The 13,234-nt window shown below is 31.6% G+C and overlaps 1 long non-coding RNA gene across 3 annotated transcripts; it reads right to left on the reverse strand.

Annotated features, from left to right (window-relative positions):
• Positions 1-6,888: 6,888 nt before the first annotated feature.
• LOC134714773 (uncharacterized) lies at positions 6,889-10,208 on the reverse strand. Of its 3 annotated transcripts, none has more exons than XR_010106580.1 (3): positions 10,032-10,208; positions 7,860-7,960; positions 6,889-7,080 (listed from the first exon to the last, which is right to left on the reverse strand). It is a non-coding gene; the product is annotated as an uncharacterized LOC134714773 (long non-coding RNA). The 3 variants fall into 3 exon arrangements; XR_010106579.1 differs by lacking the exon at positions 10,032-10,208 and adding an exon at positions 9,221-9,368; XR_010106578.1 differs by lacking the exon at positions 10,032-10,208 and adding an exon at positions 8,885-9,368.
• Positions 10,209-13,234: the final 3,026 nt, after the last annotated feature.

A 13,234-nucleotide genomic window follows, 5' to 3' on the forward strand; every position in this document is an offset into this window, starting at 1 on the left:
GACTTTCCTTGCTAAAAAAACTGAGCATTCCGACACCCTTCTTAACTTATCCAACATTTTTTTTTCAAAGTGACGGCTTATACAGGTTACACTGTATCGCTATATATAGACAGTAAGGTAAGGGTGACATTTTTAACCATGACAAAACGGTTGATTAAATATTACTTTATTAAATATACTTGAACTTGAATAAGGTGAACCAACACCTGAAGTGGTTATCGTGCGGTTGGGTAATAATAAACTCTTACCATGCGGTAATTGATGCGTGTTGTTGTTTGTTATCGTTTTTTTTTATTTATAAAATATAGTAAATATTAAGATAAATTGTAACACCAGCATTGATAAAATCCTGATACCTAAACGTTTATTTCTTTTTCAAATTCCTTGACATCTATGACTTCTCTTAAAAAATTAACAAATATCACATATTTAACTAATCAATGGCATCAACATTATTGATCAATTGGAAAACAATATTCATCCTGTTGATAACACAAATAAAGTGTTGTGTTTAAAATCGCCATGGAAATTATTTGCCATGAAAAAAATATTCAGACAGAAAATGAAAAATTAATTTCAGTGCTAATTAATATAACATTACAAGTGGCAATGCCATTTACATATTAGTACAGACGAAACCTTAAATTAAAAAAAACACCCATGCCTATTGTTTATTTTTACTTATAGAATAGCTGAACTAGTGATTCACATATGAAGAATTCCTGGAAATGGATAAACAGGAAATAACTTTATTGGTAAAATTTATTTATTTTGTAGCTTCTCTTATTATCATTTACTTTACAACAACTTTTTTTCTATGTTTTGTTATACAAGTTAATTATGATCAGTTAGCTTTCCTCTTTACTTGAAGTTTCTTCACAAGTGTATAGCGCTAACAGCTGGTGACATCTCCGTGAAAACTACAATCAAAATAAATATCTAGGCTGTCAACAAGCAATACATATATATCACATACAAATGATTGTTAACAAAAAAAATTATGCTTACAGATGTTTCTTTCACAGCAAAGTACTAGAAAGTGAACACTTGAAAGATGGTATTGTATCGAAACTTGTGTCACCCAGGAAATGTACTTATAGGCTCGTTTGTCATGGATTATCTGGTTAGCTTCATGTTTGTCATGCTGGTTTGCAATTAACATCATATCAGTAATTGGTGCTTTTAATTCAATGAAGAGCAGTTGGTAGTTTTCTTTGTCTCTAATAATACTTTAAAAAATCTGACTTTTGAAAAGCACGTTTTCAAGGTCATTTTAACTCATTCTGCAAAATATGTTGGCAACGCTCAAAATCGTACACCATTTCTTAATGCAACCCCATTTATTTGCCTGGCCAGCCTAACATTGGTCATGCCTCTATCCAACCATTTGTATCCTGAAAAAATATGACCTATTGATTATTGTTGATCTTACTAATATGTTTGTAGCGAATGATCAATATGCCTGTTAGGACAGGTAAGCTATAAAGTGTATTGCACGAGTGAAAAATGTTTTGTTTAACAATTTGCCTAAAAGTAAAAATGTTTCTGACATTTCTTTAAAACTGCTTAGTAGTTTTGAATTGTTAAAAGTTACAAAATTTATAAAAAAAATCTATAGAAAGGTTAACAAAATCTAAAGATAAATTAGATGCATGTTAGATATAAATATATTTAATCATATTTTAGTTTGTAACTCAAGCTAATTTTAACATTATAATAGCATATATTTGTTCCAAATGAATGCATTTTAGATTGATGAGGTTAAATGATATGAATAAGTTTACATCGTGACAATTCAAACTTAATGCAAAATAAGTCCATTGGCTGTAAGTAATAAAAATGTGATCACTACTTTATTAATCTCATATTTATTTAAACACAAATGCAACTTTAAACTTGTAAATCAAATTCATGTAAAACAATTGTTTCATTCCGTCTGTACTATTCATTAAGTTTGTTCTTCCAGCACTTCTCTGCTCATAAATTCTATTCAGAAATGTCTTAAGTCCAGAAGGCAAGGGCTCAACAAAATTCATGACAAGAACAAATGACTGTAAAAGGAGTATAGACATACTTGAATTGTTTTACATTGTCTTATCGTGGCCTTTTATAGCTGACTATATGCAGTATGGGCTTTGCTCATTGTTGAAGGCCATACGGTGACCTATATTTGTTAATGTTTGTGTCATTTTGGTCTTTTGTGGATAGTTGTCTCATTGACAATCATACCACATCTTCTTTTTTATATACTACTATATAAAAACAACATATGAATATTAACAAAAAATCATTAACACTTTGCCATCAGCGTTTACTGCATTGTTATACTACAGAGTTATTGCACCAGATCCAGCGAATAGAAAATAATCATTCTTTATTTTAAAAAGTATTGTGTAGCATAAAGTATTGCCAAGGATAATGTTCTTTAAGAAAATAAATTGCGACAGAAATTGATATTTGCACACGAGCAATATTGACAAGTAATTGTGGATCAATTATGTCATTTGGTTCCTGGCAGAAAGATGTCTCATTGGCAATCATAGCACCTGAGATCACCCCTAGCTTTTGGTGGGTTTCGTGCTGCTTGTTCTTTTGTTTTCTATGTCGTGTCATGTGTACTATTGTTTGTCTCTTTGTCGTTTTCATATTTAGCCATGGTGTTGTCAGTTTATATTCGATTTATGAGTTTGACTCTCTCTCTAGTATCTTTCGTCCCTCTTTTTTTACAATTAAGTAAATATTAAGATAAATTGTAATACCATGAATGATGAAATCCTTATACCTTAACTTTTGTTATTTTTTTCAAAATGATTAACATCCATGACTTCTTTCAAAGAATTAATAAACATCACAGATTTAACTTATTGATGTCACCAATATTATTGATCAGTTTGTAAAAACATATTCATTATGTTGATAATACAAGTGCAGAATACAGTGTTGTTTAAATTCACTATTTGTCATGAAAAAAAACTTCAAACAGAAAATGAAAATCAATCAAAGTGCTAATCATGGTAATAAGGTACTACAGTAGGACAACCGGATGTGCCTTTTTGGCCAAAATGTGATTCGGCGGCGCTCAGTAGTCCTACGCCGAAAATTGGACTATTTTGCGTCGGCCGACGTCAGCTGAAAAATGGCGCGCTTTTGTACAAAATATTCATTCGTTTACAGCAAAGTACCGTCGGTCAATGCTGTTGATTGTAAGCACATTTATAAAAGAAAAATATATGAGTTTACTTATTATTTTCATGTTTGAACAAAAAAATTAAAGAAAATCTTATTTTTTCACATCTGAACATAAAATTTCGGATTTCGATTTTCTGCACTATAGAATAAAATAGCGATATTAAAAAGGGGTACAAAAAAAAAGCATATCCTCCAATTACCTCGAATTTTTTACATCGTAATTTCGCTAGTTTTTCACATCGAAATCCGTAAAGAAAAGAGGTGTCCAAAGTAGGGCAAAAAATTGTACCCATTTTAAAGTAGGGGTCTCATTTTTTTATAGGTTTTTCCTAGCATGGCCGGTAGAATTAGAAATTGGGAAATATTCTGTTTTTAAAGTAAATATTCATTCAACTATCAAGAATAGCTGAATCCTTATATATGTAACCCCTATAAAAATATCAATATGTGTCAATAAATTGTAAAATTATAGATTTTTTTTCGAAATTGAAGAAGGCGCCATTTTCGCTTATTTGTCTATTACGTTTATTGGTCCGCTATAATTATTAGCTGATTCTAAAAAATCTCCGCCTCGATTTTTTTTATACTTGCATTTTATAATCTTTGGTACATAATACAGATGTTATAAAAAAATTAGGCACTTCTATCGAGTAGAAATGGAGAACGGTCATCTTTATTTTGTATGTCCCCACTATGGGGGCGTGGTCCTCCTTTCCCCTTGTTTCTGAAGTACACGATAGCTATTCATCTCTCTAAATTAATTATCAACTAAATATCATTGAAACAAAATGAATTTATTTTAAAACATCATTAAATTTTAAGTGCTACTGATTTTTTTTAACAGAATATGCCGGAATCGACCCCATCCGATGTTGTGTCAATACATAGATCAACGTTGTCAATTTCCGGCGCCGAAAATGTCAACGTAAAATGTCAGTAAAAGTTGGAATCTTTTCTTCTTTGTAGACTTTGTATAAATTTTGTTTATCTTAATGTCAGGAAAGTCAGGCAGTATGTTGAAACCATATCAACGTTATACCAAACCAGGCTTTACTTGGTAAACTAACAGTTAAAGGCCTGCATCAACATCATGAGATTGTTGACATCGTACTTTAATAAAGACTATTATTATTAAAGTTGAGAAAAGATTCATTTCGTGCACATTGTTACCGGCCGCTGAGTTTTTGAAATGAACAACTTATCTGTTTGGTCATATCGATTTCGTTCATAATTTTCCTTTCATTCATTAATACAGTTATCGTTATGTGTTTTGTTTCTTTTTTTTTGTCAAAAGGGGGAGGGGGGCTTGCTCTTTTAATTTTATCAAAGGCATGCATAATTTTTAGGACTTATAGTTCTCAATTTCTGATTTGCAGTGAAGGTTCAGCCTCTTCATGACTTTACATATATATTTCAAATCTGCAGTTTCTTAGGAAAATGATTATTTATGATTACTATATTAGTATTACATATACATGTATCTATGCATAGGGGGGAAAGGGGGCGACCATTTGCTATTCTAGGTGGTGGGAATTCGAAGAGAATCCTGGTGCATTTGTACTAGTATTTGTCTGTCCTAGGTGCTCTACCTTTATATCCATTCAACAGTAGGCCTATATGTTCATCTCTTTTTTTGTTATTTTGTTTAATGTAAATTATTTGAATGAAGAATGTAAAAGTTTGTTGCCAACTTTTTTTGATAATCCACATAAACTATAACATTGGAGATCTATAGTAGGATTTTTTTTCTGGATTGACTATTAATCTGCATCCATTGCATTATATGCTTTTATTTTTAATTAAACATATTTCACTTTTGCTCAAAGACACAGAATATTCCTTTTCATGTAGTTTTGTGTCATGTTATTTAGGGGTCTGCTATAATAAATGTTGAAGGCTGTCAGAGATCTATATTAAGTCATTTAGTATCTGGCGAGGAGTTGTCTCATTGGCAAGTCATACTCAAACTTCTGATTTTCATATTAGAACTGTAATCAAGCCTTAAGCAGGCAAACTGAAAGGGAAATGTAGTACCTATAGTAAATAACTTATTACAAAAAACTGTTCCACTTTTAAAAAAAAATCAATGAAGTATTTTAAATGATATAATGTAGCTAGCCATATGGAATATGTTTTATATGTTGTGCATCTCTTTTCTCCTTTCAGTCACAGGGCTATGTTCAAAGCATGGTTGTTTATATTATACATTTGTTACTGGTGGTAGGATATATACATGTAGTAATGCAGTGTTGAATACTGATTCCCCTCTCCCTAAATTGATAGGGATAAAAGAATTAAAATTCTTTCACTAAATCTCAATAATAGGGCAAAAGTGAAGGAAATCAATCTAAGCACACTATTGTTTCTGCTCTGACAGACATGTTTTCTGCTCTTTGATAGGGTTGTCTCTTTAACACCTTGCCCATTTCCATTTTCAATTTAATAGATAATTTAAGTATGTGATATGTGATAAGTATCCAAAAGTGAGCTTATTTGATCAAATTCATCCTTGTGATTCAATTCTTGAAAATAGAGTTTTACAACATATGGGTAAAAGGTAAGAGTCTTTTTTAACATGAAAATAGTCAAATAATTCTGGAATGGTAACACTTGAATTAGCCAAAAGGTAAAAGTACACGCATGCAAAATAAAAGGGAAACACTCAAGTCCAGAGGGATATTTTCGTTTTTCAGAAGTATACAATACAAGAGTGCACACGCTGAAATGTCTCGCTTTTTCTTTTCTAATCATTGATATTATGTTGATGGTCCTAAATATAAAGCTTTATTACAACTGTCACACAAACTTAACATTAAACAAGTAAACAAAACATTGACCAATGAACCATGAAAATGAGATAAAGGTCAGATGAACTGTTACAGGCAGTCATGTACAGAAAACAAATCTTCCATACACCAAATATAGTTGACCTATTGCTCATAGTATAAGAAAAACAGACCAAAACACAAAAACTTAACTACATGTACATGTATAACCACTGAACCATGAAAATAAGGTCAAGGTCAGATGACACCTGCGAGTTGGACATTTACACCTTACAGTCCTTCCATACACCAACTATCCTAGACCTATTGCTTATACATGTTGTATCTGAGATATGGACTTGACCACCAAAACTTAACCTTGTTCACTGATCCATGAAAAGAGGACAAGTGAAAACTGTCTGACGGGCATGAGGACCTTGCCAGGTATGACATTCCAAATATAGTTATCCTATTACTTATAATGAGAGAGAATTTAACATTACAAAAAATCTTAACTTTCTTTACAAGAAGTCACTGAACCATGAATATGAGGTCAAGGACATTGGACATGTGCCCTGAGAGAAACTTCTTAACATGAGGCATCTATATACCAAGGATGAAGCATCCAGGTCTTCAACCCTTTAACATATAAGTCTTTTGAGTAGTTACCTAACCCCACTTCCATAGTGGAAAGATCCCTATCTCTTTGTAGAGCTTTCTGCAACAAAAGTTGCAGGTTCAAGAAAAATGAGGAATCTTATTAAGTATACAACAGTGATATTGCTTTGAAACTTTTTTTTCATGAAAACAACTGAGTCAATAATCTGATTTTTTTTTTACTAAATAAGGTGATATTTCACTTGTGCACATTGTAATGTTGATGAATCTTGCATATATTTCAAAATCCTCTTTTTACTACACATTGAGCCCATAGTCAGCTTAAGTTTCATTTATTCAATCCTGCATAAGTTCAACAAAAATGTCTGCTAATAAACAATTGAACCACATCGGTTACCATTCTGTACATGAATATATCTCATTTTCATTTTCATATTCATTGCTGATTCCAGGTATCAAAATTTTAATCCTCCAGTAAAATTCTTCTTCTGACCATGCTGACAGTGTACTGAAAATGAAACAATAAATTTGTTATTAAATTATTAAAGTTTGTTGATTCAATTGAAAAGTAATGATAAATGATAAATGATAATTTTAATATATTATATTTCATTGTTATGGGCATCATTGACCCAAATATGGTCTGCTTAAGTCATTCTCTTACATGTATCTGAAAAAATGTTCAAGTTTATTTAAACACTTCTGACATTCTCATGGATATGAATATGATGCACATCATGTAAGAGTTAATTCCCTTATATTGTTTTAAATCTTTATTAATGAATCTTAAATTACTGAACCCTTCATTCTTGAAATTAAGTTTTAAATCCAAATGAAACTATCTTGAAATTATACAGCATAGATAATACATGTAGCATAAAATCTTTAAACTATTAAAAGTATACCATTTGGTCTTAAAGTCTGTGTATGATTCTTGGACCTATAAACTATAAATTTTAACTTCCATTCCAAATTTATTTCATTGGCAATTTTCTTGTCTGACTGTTAAATGTAAAATATTTTCAGTCTATTTCATTATCAAAATAGTGTTAATTCATATTTGTCTATCATGTTTTGTTTCATATTTGTGAGATTGAAATCATAGCGCATTGTAAAATAATCCACTGGTGTTACCCTGAACAGACACATTTGGATTTCTTACCCTAATCATGTTAATATATTCTAGTCATCTTGTTTTCTATTTTAAACAAAATAATTTGACATTCCATTTGATTACTCTTCCATTTGATTACTGTTTTCTTGCTGTATCATGTATGTATATCATACCTTTTATACATGTATATGTGCATGTACTGCAATTGTTTTTGTTGATATATAAAAGTCCTCTGTTTTGAATTTTTGATTCATAGTGAACATCTTTCTCCATCCTGTAAATATAAAGCAAATGTACATACAATTACTAAATCTATAATTATTCAAAGCAAAATTTAATTAATTTTGCATTGTTATTATCAACACATGAAAACAAATTTGCCAAATAAATTACCAAAAAAACCCATATTTTCTTGATCCAATGAAGACCCATTGGTGGCTGTAGACTGTTGTCCGCTCTTTGGTTGGGTTGCTGTTTCTTTGACACATAACCCATTTCCTTTCGCAATTTTATATATCTATTATTATAAATTTCTGCTCAATACATAAAAGTTACAGGCAAAGAAAACATGTATTATAATAGTGTACAGTGTACATAAATATATATATATGCAAGCTGATTTTTTTTTACATTTTCAGGGCACTCACAACCTTGTTTTAATTTGAATCAATGAACCACCACTGTCATAACACCATTATTTTGATATAATATTATGATATCAATCAAGTTGGAGTACATTTTTTGAAAGAAATTAATATTGTCAATGGATTATCATTTCTAAGTAGCATGATAATTAGCATGATTAGTTGTAAAAATATATATATGACTAAAGCCTATAGGAATAATATAACATAATGGATATAAAGAATCTGTACAGGCATATCAAATTTGTAATAATTCCTGGTCATGAGATACATGTACATGTATAATCTCTGAAATGGGTGGGTGATTCAGTGGTTAATTTCAATGTGTAAATTTCTTTTAAAATATGAGATATGAATTTAGAGGATGCATGGCTATCTATTATTTTTTGTGTATGGGAAAGAGGAGCCTGTGCCTGTATCGCTTTCCTTTTGTATTTTATGTTTATGAAAGATTTAATTTTTATGAATTTTACATTTTGGTGTACATATGTACATGACATATATATATATGAAATCAGGGACACAAATATTTTTTTCTGAATGAAATATTATACCTGGTATAAAACATCCAACAGTAAAAGTGGGTCTAGTGGCGGATCCAGAAATTTTCATAGGTGGGGCCCACTGCCTGACCTAAGAGGGCTCTAGTCACGCTTCATTGATTCCCTATATAAGCAACCAAATTTTTTCCCAAAAAGAGGGAACCTGCACCCCCCCCCCTAAATCCGCCTATGGGCCCAGTATGGGGTCCACTTTTGAGTTGAACCCGAGACGTTCATCAAAATTCGTGGTGCCTCAGTAGCCTATATTTTGCAATTTATGGGGCATTGAAATTACATGTGTACCCCCCTTTTTCGAGAACTTGCAATCGGCATGAAACGTGATCATACGTGCTTTCGAATTTGATTCATTTGGGTCCGTATTTTCAGTTAGAGATTTACAATGTTCTATTATCTGAGCAAAAAGTGAAAGCGTGAATATTTTCCATGGAGATCGTGAAGAACACCTTGACCAGTTTAGGTGGCACGGTAGTATTTGCTTTCCAGAATTTAGGTTGCTCTTTTGTGTACCCTACTTAGGTAAATGTATCTAAACAGTGTGATTGGACAAAAAATACAGTATCAACTGAACATACTTTCCCAAACTGAGTGATGAATCAGGTGTAGAAAAATATGAAATAATTTTATATACAGATGAAAATGAATTTTTGAGAATTTTTTAAAATTTTGCATTCACTGCACCATAAAAGACCTAAAAGTACTAGTGGCCTTAGGATTTTAAAAATAGCAAAAAAAGTAAACGGTCATGGTACATATCCAAATTCATTTCTGAATGGTAAAATGAAAGTACTTCAGTTAACTGTGAATGTAGAATTTTTTGCAGTGTTAGAAAGTGGTGAAAATTCTAAAAAGGCTATCATTATCCCTTATGGCCAGGAAATACTACCGTGCCACCTTTAGAAACGGATGTTGACAACTTGTGTGGGTATAATATTTCCGGAGACAAGTGCGGATACCTTAGACCGAAATCCGAAAGTAATTCACTAGTATATAGTTGATTAAATACTAGTATATTATAAGGAAATGATGATATATTGGATTTCAATTTTCATGTCTGATTTTATTTTTGCCGTTTAAATCATTTCTTTGGATCCGACTTATTTGATAGTAATTAACTAAAATATCTGGTATAAACCATTACCTTTTGTGTTATTCAGCATAAAGATTAAGCATCCAAGAATGTCATAAATGCAACTTTTCAGCATGGAATGCCAAATCCAACGTCAAATAATGGCCGCCATTACGTGTTGACAACGTCGACTAGTGAACCGTATCACTGAGCGGCGAAATCCTTACTCAGGCGCTTCCGGTTGTCCTACTGCTAGGTGACAATGACATTTACATGTGAATACAGACGAAACCTTAAATTCAACAAACACCCATGCTTAATGTTTATCATTACTGACAGAAAAGCTGAACTAGTGATTCGCAAAAATCCGGGAAATGGATACACAGGAAATAAGCCTTATTGGTGACATTTATTTGTTTTGTAGCTTCTTTTATTATCATTTACTTTACAACAACTTTTTTTCTATGTTATGCTATAAAAGTTAATTATGGTCAGTTAGCTGTCCTCTTTACTTGGAGTGTCTTCACTAGCGTATATCTCTAACAGCCGATAACATCTCCGTGAAACCTACATTCAAAACAAATTAATGAGCCACAATATATCCATAGGCAGTCACAAAGCAATACATATATATCACATACAAATGATTGTTAACAAACAATTATGCTTACAGATGTTTCTTTCACAGCAAAGTACTAGAAAGTGAACACTTGAAAGATGGTATTGTATCGAAACTTGTGTCACCCAGGAAATGTACTTTTAGGCTCGTTTGTCATGGATTATCTGGTTAGCTTCCTGTTTGTCATGCTGGTTTGCACTTATCATATCAGAAAATGTTGCTTTTAATTCAAAGAAGAGCAGTTGGTTGATTTTAATTGTTTCTAATAATACTTTAAAAATGCTAACCTTTAAGATCATTCTGAAATATTTGTTGGCCAGGCTCAAAATCATACAACATTTCTAATTGTAACCACATTTATTAGCATTAAGAGCCTTCTATTAGTACATGCCTCTATCCAATCATTTGTATCCCAATGTAACACATTTTTTAATAAACCAAACAGCAAAATTACAATTCTATGAAATTTATTTTTGTAAGAATTTGTACAATAAAACCAAATCCCACTGACCTGCGGATGTATTTTCCCACGCAATGGTTTGGATAGGGCACTAAATATCTCTGATCCTGGTCTATAAGCTTTCATGACTTCTTATTTAACATGTATAATAAGATCAACATCTCTGCAATTTAACATAAAAATTTCATTATTTTATATGGGTATGAATTTTGATTCAAGGAATTAATTCAGGATAAGCTTTTTGAAGTTATGATGTGATAATTATCAAAGTCCTCATCCTCTATAATTATCTGTCAGTGCAACACATTTAGATTTATTAAATTTGTAATATAGTAAACAAAAGATATATATCAAACTGTTAAATGCCATGAGGCTCACAAATGAAATGAACTTAACAACATTTACATTATATGAGAGTAAACCTTCAATCAAAACAGGAAAACCAGCCACTGTAATGACAGAGGAAATGTATTGTATTCCCTAATAGTGTAGCAAAATTTAGATATGTATAATTGCTCCTGACATCAAAGGAATTTAAAGAGCATATTTAAACTCCATTCGAATTTTTGATAGATATTTCTAGTCAATCAGTCAAATAATTGTTACATAAATATTTCTAATACTATTAATGAGTCCCATCAGTTCTAGTTTGTATGATTAAAATGAAAGAAAAACTAATAAGAAAATTGAGTGCTATATTTTTTTTTTCTGAAAGTTATAATTAGTCAAACATTTTTGAAACGGTACTCCTTTAAATCTGTGATATTGCTGCACCTTGGAAGGTTAGATAAAACTATAGTGACAAAACCTGTTCATTATCTTGTAATTTGATTGACCATTATACAGTACATACAAAATAAAGGACTTCAAGATGCTCGTCTTGATGTCAATCTGTTTATTTCTGTTCTTTGATGTAATTATAACAGAGGGACGACAGATACCAAAGGGACAGTCAAACGCACAGATTGAAAATAAACTGACAACGCCATAACAAAAATTTAAAAGACAAACAGACAAATAAAAGTATAAAAGACACACTATAGAAAACTAAAGACTAAGCAAATCAAACCCCACCAAGAACTGGGGATGATCTCAGGCGCTCCGGAAGGGTAGGCAGATCCTGCTCCACATGTGGCACCCGCCGTGAATAATCTTATTCGGTAGGTCACATTCGTGAAAAGGGAAGGGTATTGTTTTTACAACATAAGGAACATATCCGATATCATCTGTGAAACGGTTATTCTCTAACGGCCAACCAATTCATGATGGCGTCCGTAAATATACGAAGGAATAATTTCAACTTCACCATTTAAAACTATTCGTTTGAATATTCCTTGTGAGCAACAATCTTCTATCAAGAAAATTATGATAGGAAAAAACAAGCTCAGGTATATCATATTAATTTGGTGATAAACGCTCTGTATGCAGGCGCTGCGGGAATATTGCTCATAGAAATGGAAAGTTCACAATTGGGATGCTGAAATCATCTCTTTTGTCGTAAAATTTAGTTTGTTTTCAACCGACCCTCATTGTTAATATTTATATATGTTATTCCATGAACAGAATGTCCTGCTTGGTATTCGGTTCACAGATGTTTCTGATTGATCACATTGGAACTATTACCATATATTCTTATATCTATATATTCTCATAATGTCATATAACTAAAAGACAGAAATTACTCCTTATAATGTCATATAACTTAAACACGGAATCATCTCCTTATAAACTGCCATGGAATTAATATACAGAGTTATCTGCTCATAATGTCATAACTAAAATAAAGAGTTATATCTTGAATGTGTCATATGAATACAATACCTGAAAAACAAATATCAGAGGACAATCCAATCGGAAAGTCCATAAACACAAGGCAAAATCAAATGACAAAACACATAAAAAACGAATGGACAAATACTGTCATGTTTCTGACTTGGTACAGGCATTTTCAAATGTAGAAAATGGTGGATTAAACCTGGTTTTTTGCGCTCAAACTCTCACTTTGGTGACAGTCTCGTCAAATTCCGTTTACGATGATTAGTGAAATAAACAGACATGATAAATCATATAGTCAAAATATAGGTAAAGCAGTCTTCATAGTGTAACAATTCTAAAAAGGAACAATTTAACAGAACACAAATTGACATGATTAATTACTTCCAATTAATTACTTTATTAGAGCTCTTCATTTACATT

The sequence above is a fragment of the Mytilus trossulus genome, chromosome 4 (genome assembly GCF_036588685.1).
Source record: "Mytilus trossulus isolate FHL-02 chromosome 4, PNRI_Mtr1.1.1.hap1, whole genome shotgun sequence".
NCBI lineage: Eukaryota > Metazoa > Mollusca > Bivalvia > Mytilida > Mytilidae > Mytilus > Mytilus trossulus.